Source organism: Austrofundulus limnaeus, unplaced genomic scaffold, assembly GCF_001266775.1.
Source record: "Austrofundulus limnaeus strain Quisiro unplaced genomic scaffold, Austrofundulus_limnaeus-1.0 Scaffold167, whole genome shotgun sequence".
In the NCBI taxonomy this organism is placed as follows: domain Eukaryota; kingdom Metazoa; phylum Chordata; class Actinopteri; order Cyprinodontiformes; family Rivulidae; genus Austrofundulus; species Austrofundulus limnaeus.
Window position 1 is genome coordinate 1,156,759 of NW_013952569.1, and position 7,559 is coordinate 1,164,317.

Sequence of the window (7,559 nt, forward strand, 5' to 3'; positions counted from 1 at the left end):
CAATTATTTTCTAAACTCGCTGCTTAAAAAGTTGAAAGGTAGTGAAACTGATTAATAACAGCAATTAATAATTCATTGGAAAGATGAATGATCGAGCAGTAAAAAACACCAGCTTGGTTTAGAAAGGCACAACTTTTCTCTAATCTTTTTATAATAATCTCTAACAGATTGAGATTCATACAAAAAACACAACAAACTCAGGTTAGTTTCTCACAGTCTGGAGGTTTAAATGTAACCAAGTAAACAACAAGAAGAAAATCTTCAGAGTTGATTTTTCTGCCCCCAAATGTTTAAAATCCTCGGAGGCTGCGAGCACACCCACACACCCACACTGCTGCTTCAGACACTTGTAGCTCTTCATCCTGTCAAGTTCAAGCACAGTTTGCCTTCTTTGAAGTGGAGTGACAAATCACTGCCAGGGAGCGACACACGTCCCGAATCCCAAATCTGACCACCGACAACTCCCCCTGAATGACCGGTTGTCAGCTCATCTGCACAGACAGACAGCGGGCGGCTCTCATGGTTACAAACCAGAGATCCGTTCATCAGAGCATCAAGTTTGTAAAAGGAAGAAAAGAAGTCTCCTCTGTCAGCTCTCCCTTTATCCACAGCTGACAGACCAATTGTTGCCTCCAGTTACCACCGTTATCAAAAATGACCGACTTACTGACGGCTAACAGAGGCTTCCTTTGAAGCACAAATGTTGTTGCTGTTTTCAAAAGCTGAAAAGTCCCTTTTAAGTGTTCCACTTCAGGTACAGTTTGAATGCTTATTAGTACAACAAAGGGGCAGATTAGAGGCCGTCCTCCTCGCAGGGAAGGAGCAGGAAGAACACGATGACCGGAGCATCTTGTAAGCATCTGCCCTTTTGTGTAACGACCTGCAATTTCCCATTTCTAATTTATTTGCACTGAATTATTTCACAGCCAGGATGACCTTCAGAGAGCAGAGGATGAACTGGAACAGATGAGACCAGTACACAGTGAGCTGGGTTTAAATGAGCCGGGCCATACGGGACGTCAGCTAACCCTTTGTTCACCGGAGCTGAAAGCTTTAATCACAAGGATTCAATCAAGACTTTGTTTTAGCTTCACTTGGAAACAAGACACCAGATATTTCACGCTATGTCTTATAAAATACTGTCAATATAAGAGAAATAACATGAAAAAAAAGGGCTGAAGTTTTTGACCAGGCTATAGGCTAATAGCCAGGGGTCTGCAACCTGCGGCTCTGGGACCACACTTTGGTCCCTCTGCAGCGGATCGTTGAGGATTTGACCAAAGCTAACATGACATTACGTTTTTTTTATACTCGCAACAGAAAAGTCTGGTTTTAACAGTTTTGTCAACATCTTTTAAAGGGGACCAATTTTTTTTAACTTACATTTGGGTCTGTACTGCTTCTAAAAATGGTACAAGCACCAACAAATGCACTCAAGAGTTATTTTTACTATAAGATAATGTATTTTTCTGTATCTTGAATTGATTTGAAACACAGCTCGTTGTGATGTCACAAGTCGCACTCCAGCCCACCCCAACCTGAGCCCAGCTCCTGTAACCCAAGCAGAGACTCCGCCCACTTCTTCACAGGACGGTTCTGCTGTTTTAGAACAGTCATGGAGAACAGAGATGTGTGGATTGATTTTAATTTTATTTTTGATGGCAATGTGCTATCAATATTAAAGAAAGTTTGTGTAAATAATTTCACCATGAACTACTTTGGAAAAATAGTACTTTCAGCTGAAAAGACACTGGCAGGGGGCGGAGCTAATGTAAACAGAAGGTAGGGAGGGAGGCTTTTCCGGCCACTGGGGGTGATCTTATAATACTAAAAATATATAGTGAATTTTAAGGGTTTTAGCAACTAATGCAAAGCAGCAGCTTCTGAAAAGAGCTGAAGAACAGGCAGAACTGAAATGGTGAAATTTCATTATCTGAGATTAATTTTGTGAATTAAATCAAATGAACATGTTTTGTAGAGCCCACTGATGGATCCTAACTTGTTCTAGGACCCCCATATTAGGTCACCTTTAAAACATGTGATCTGAACTACAAAACATGTTGATTAGATCATGCTAATAGCATGTGTGCCACTTCAGTAATCCAACTTTCAGCCTTAATATAGATTTTTCACAAATCCATCACAGTCACATTTAAAGAGCTTTAAGACTCGGTAATAATAAGAATTAGAAAAAAATACACCAGTTTGTTTCAGTTGTGACTTTTTATTAAATTTGGTACAGATGTTTAGATTTTATTAGCCTTTATCGTACTGCAGAGGGGAAATTAATTCTCTGCATTTTACCCATCGCACCTGTTAACACACGTGGAGCAGAGCAGCTGAGGGGTTAAGGACCTTGCTCAAGGGCCCAAAGTGGGGCTGGTTGGTTCGGAGAGTTGTAGACTCATCTTCACCAACCTCTGCGACACCACTCCACAAACTACTGTATGTCCAGTATTTTTCTTATTTACACAAATATGTTTTTATTTTGTTGTTGTTCTAAACAGTAGAAATAATAAAAAACCTTAAAATTCACTATATATTTTTAGTATTATAAGATAACCCCCAGTGGCCGGAAAAGACCCCCTCCAACAAACGCAAAGTGGCCCATGGACCACCAGTTGATAATCACAGTTGTAGCATGTTTTTAGGCTCCCGATGTTATTAGTGAACCACAGAGCAGAAATGGTTCTTTTGATCGTAAAGGTTGCACACCCCTGGTCTAGGCTAAGCTAATGGCTAGCTCAATAGGTTTAAAACACAACATACTGATGTGAAAGAACATGATGTCATTGAATATTAAACTTTGTCACTTCTGAATTGAACGTCAGTCTGTGTTATTAGAAAAATGTCAGCGTCTTGTTGCTTCTGGGAGCAGATCGTGTGTAAATACAGTGAATTATTCTTTAAGGCACGACTACCACGGATGATATTTCCTCTGCGATGCAGAGAAGCACTCGTATATTCTGTAGTCTGGACTTTTAACAGACATGGAAATGATGTGCATCTGCTTCTAGCTGCAGGTTACATTGTTGATGGTTTGTTAATGCCTAAATTATGTGGAGGAGATTAAATTAAATGGATGACATTAATTCTGCAGCAGCGGATGAGGAGTTGCTGGAATGCAGATGAGTGTAGGATCTGCAAAGTGGGGGGGGGGGTTTATGCTGACTGCTTTACATTGCTCCACTGACGGTGGTACGGCAATGCAGATAAAGTCTAACCTTATCTTTTTCCATCACTTCTCCAGACTCAACAGCTGCTCTCCTGTTATTCCTAATACTCTATATACAGCAGGTCCATGTTAGAATACAATCATTTTCAGTGCATGTTCCTCTAATAATCCTTTACCTTCATTCCCCTCCAGGTGAACACTGTATCCACTCAGCTCATCCAGTTTAGATTGTTTTCCTCTTTTCCACAGGTTTGCACATCATCTACCTCATTAAAAAGTTCCAGTTCCAAACTAAAAACTGCAGAGCTCCTGGTTCCCTCAAACGTTCTGCTCTTTTGTTAAGATGTGTAGAACCATGGCATTAAAAAAGCCCCATCTTAACCTCCTTATAATTTAAATATTTTGTCCTTGCTTGTGTTATCAGGATGTTACGCTCTGTGACTGAGCGACAGCCGGAGGAGAAGTTTCCTCTTTTACTTTAGACGCCATGAAAAAAGTTAACATTTTCAACACTGATGTGTGATCTGCTTGGATTACGTGTAGAAGAGGACTGCCAGCTATACCACATTAAGTCTTAGCTCAATACAGTATCTGTAAAATCTGCATAACATTCTGAATAAACAAGTATGGGACCTAAAGATTTACTAAATCTATAGGAACAAGACAGAACTCGATGTCGAAGCATGGACTGGTATGCCTCTCCCTGCCCTAGAGCCCTCTGCATTTAAAGCACTGAGCATGCAGTTACCTTTTTACCTCGATTTTTTGGAATTAAATATTCTAAGAAGTATGTGACTTTATCAACAATGTCTAAACACAAATTCCTAATTTGATATTAGCCATATAATTTAACCAGGTGTTTTATTTGTACTTTCTAGGAATTAGAAAAAAAGGCCGGTTTTATGTTACCAATCATAAATGACCTTGACGCCGACCTTGATCAGACTGAGTACTACCCTAATGGAGTTTCTACGCCTATTTATAAGTAACAAATTTATGAGATATCATGCACACAAGACCGCCCGGTGATGGACGGACACCGCATTAACACAGACAGCCAGGTAAGAGTATGCCTCCCGCCCCATTGGGTGGAGCCTCCAGCCCTAATTGGCGGAGGCATAATAAAAACATACACTCTGAATCTAGTTAAATTATGTTAATCGTTTAGCTTTTAGAGGCTTTAATTAAAATAAATAAACAAATAAATTGAAGCCATGTGATTTATTCTCAGCCTCTCAGACCTTCTAAAGTCATCTGTGAAAATTAATATCGTTAAGTGCCATAAAAAAGGAGCACAAGATGTGTTTAATGTTGCAGCTGGTGCCTTTAGTTCCTGCAGTAGGAAAACGTGATGCAAAGAACAAAACACTTCTTAGAAATTATAAACAAACACCTGTAACAAAACGTGACCACAAAATGAAAGCAGAAACCAGAGCAGGACAGGAAAATGACCCCCCAGTTAATAAGTGGTCAGTCAGAACTGACACACAAACCAAACCCACTGAGGAGCATTACTGCAGGTGGAGGAGCTCCAATCTGCTGACTCCTGCTTCTTTCCTGAGGTGTTGATGGGTGTCACTGCTGATTCAGCACAACTCGCATCTGCACCGACGCAGCACGTCACACAAACATGCAACACAAGTGTGCCGGCAGTTTAAAACTCACAGGTCTGAACCATGTGGAGCAGATCTACTGTAAACTCCAGGATGGATGAACCACACTGTTTTCATCTCGTATTGTTTCTACTTTAGTCAAACACATGCATCAGCAGAAGGTGTAAAAGTTGGATGGAAAAACTTAAGATCAGCAGAAATGGTTAAAATGAGCAGCGAGCCAATAAAGGCTGCAGTCTAATGAAAGTGCAGTGAGCAGAACCTTTTTATTTCATGTGGGTGGTTCTCTCCGTCTCATCACTCATCCTTCTTCCATCACTCATTTCTTTTAAGCATGGAACACTTTTTACATCTTTCCTGCAGCCTTTCCGTTTCGTCTTTCACACTTCTGTTTTCTTTTGACTTCTCAAAAAGATTCTATTCAAAGTTTTAAACTTAAAAAATCAGAAACTTACCTCTCATTGCTGTTTCTTCTGAGAAGCTTTAATGTTTTCTTGCATATTAACTCTACAAAATGTTGCAAATCTAATCTCAACCAATTTAGACTTTTTTAATCCAGCAACCCACTTTCAACCAAAGTGCTTTAACTACGAGACCAGAACATATGACTGAGTTTTAGAATTTCTCCACATCCTTGCCAACATAAAACAGATGATTTGGCAGTAACATTCCACCCCACACCCTGTTGCCTTTATACTTCTATAAAAATAAATCTTTTTAGAAAAGTGTTCTGGCTTTAGTCGCTGGCCTCAGACACAAAGAACATGGTTTCTGTTCCAAAACCACCAAGCTGTGTTTCTGCAGGACGGATTAAATTCAGTAATCAGAGTGAAACGCTGAAGACTCTAATGGTGGATGAGAGAGAGAGAGAGAGTGCTGTAATCAGGTAAGCACTACCTGAAAATGTTGTTAGCCAACATGAGAGCAACAACACTCAATTTACTGATTGTATTTTTTTTTCTTTTCCCACACACAGAAACACACTGCAGAAAAACACAAAACTCCTCCTACAGGAGTGCAACATAATGTAGAGTGATGCATAACGGCACAAGAGACCACAATCCAAAAAACACAGAGACAAAAATCAAACCAACACAGCGACCAAAATCCAACCAACAGAGACCAAATACCAACCAACACAGAGACCAAAAACCAACCAACACAGAGAGCAAAAACCAACCAACATAGGCAAAAACGAAACAACACAAGAGACCACAAACCAACCACCACAGAGACCAAAAACCAACCAACACAGAGACAAAAAAACCAACCAACACAGAGAACAAAAACCAACCAACTAAGAGACCAAAAACCAACCAACACAGAGACCAAAAACCAACCAACACAGAGACCAAAAACCAACCAACATAGGCAAAAACGAAACAACACAAGAGACCAAAAACCAACCAACACAGAGACCAAAAACCAACCAACACAGAGACAAAAAAACCAACCAAAACAGAGAACAAAAACCATCCAACACAAGAGACCAAAAACCAACCAACATAGGCAAAAACGAACCAACACAAGAGACCAAAATCCAACCAACACAGAGACCAAAAACCTACCAATACACAGACCAAAAACCAACCAACACAAGAGACCAAAAACCAACCAATGCAGAGACCAAAAACCAACCAACACAGAGACCAAAAACCAACCAATACAGGGACCAAAAACCAACCAATGCAGAGATCAAAAACCAGTCAATACAGAGACCATAAACCAACCAACACAGAGACCAAAAACCAACCAACACAGAGACCAAAAACTAACCAACACAGAGACCAAAAACCAACCAACACAGAGATCAAAAACCAACCAAAGCAGAGACCAAAAACCAACTAAAGCAGAGACCAAAAACCAACCAACACATGAGACCAAAAACCAACCAAGGCAGAAACCAAAAACCAACCAAGACAAAGACCAAAATCCAACACAGAGACCAAAAACCAACCAATGGAGAGACCAAAACCCAAACAACACAGAGACCAAAACCCAAATAATACAGAGACCAAAACCCAAACAACACAGAGACCAAAAACCAACCAAAGCAGAAACCAAATACCAACCAATACAAAGACCAAAATCCAAAAAAACAGAGACCAAAAACCAACCAATACAGAGACCAAAAACTATCCAACACAGAGATAAAAAAACCAACCAATGCAGAGACCAAAAACCAACCAATGCACAGACCAAAAACCAACCAATGCAGAGACCAAAAACCAACCAATGCACAGACCAAAAACCAACCAATGCAGAGACCAAAAACCAACCAATATAGAGACCAAAAATCAACCAATGTAGAGACCAAAAACCAAGCAATGCAGAGACCAAAAACTAACCAACACAACAGACCAAAAACCAACCAATGCACAGACCAAAATCTAACAAATACAGAGACCAAAAACCAACCAACACAAGAGACCAAAAACCAGCGAAAGCTGAGACCAAAAACCAACCAACACAGAGACCAAAAACCAACCCATACAGAGACCAAAAACCAACCAATGCAGAGACCAAAAACCAACCAATACAGAGACCAAAAACCAACCAATATAGAGACCAAAAACCAACCAATACAGAGACCAAAAACCAACCAATATAGAGACCAAAAACCAACCAATACAGAGACCAAAAACCAACCAACACAGTGACCAAAAACCAACCAACACAGTGACCAAAAAAAACCAACACAAGAGACCAAAAACCAACCAATGCAGAGACCAAAAACCAACCAATGCAGAGACCAAAAACCAACCAATGCA

The 7,559-nt window shown here is 40.1% G+C and overlaps 1 protein-coding gene and 1 long non-coding RNA gene across 2 annotated transcripts in view; one reads left to right on the forward strand and one right to left on the reverse strand.

Annotated features, from left to right (window-relative positions):
• trpc5a (transient receptor potential cation channel, subfamily C, member 5a) overlaps positions 1-7,559 on the reverse strand; it is a gene marked incomplete in the record, with an annotated part of 146,999 nt that overhangs the window by 97,826 nt on the left and 41,614 nt on the right.
• On the forward strand, positions 3,187-4,834 carry LOC106523852 (uncharacterized). The gene is made up of 3 exons (XR_001310934.1): positions 3,187-3,198; positions 4,643-4,644; positions 4,682-4,834. It is a non-coding gene; the product is annotated as an uncharacterized LOC106523852 (long non-coding RNA).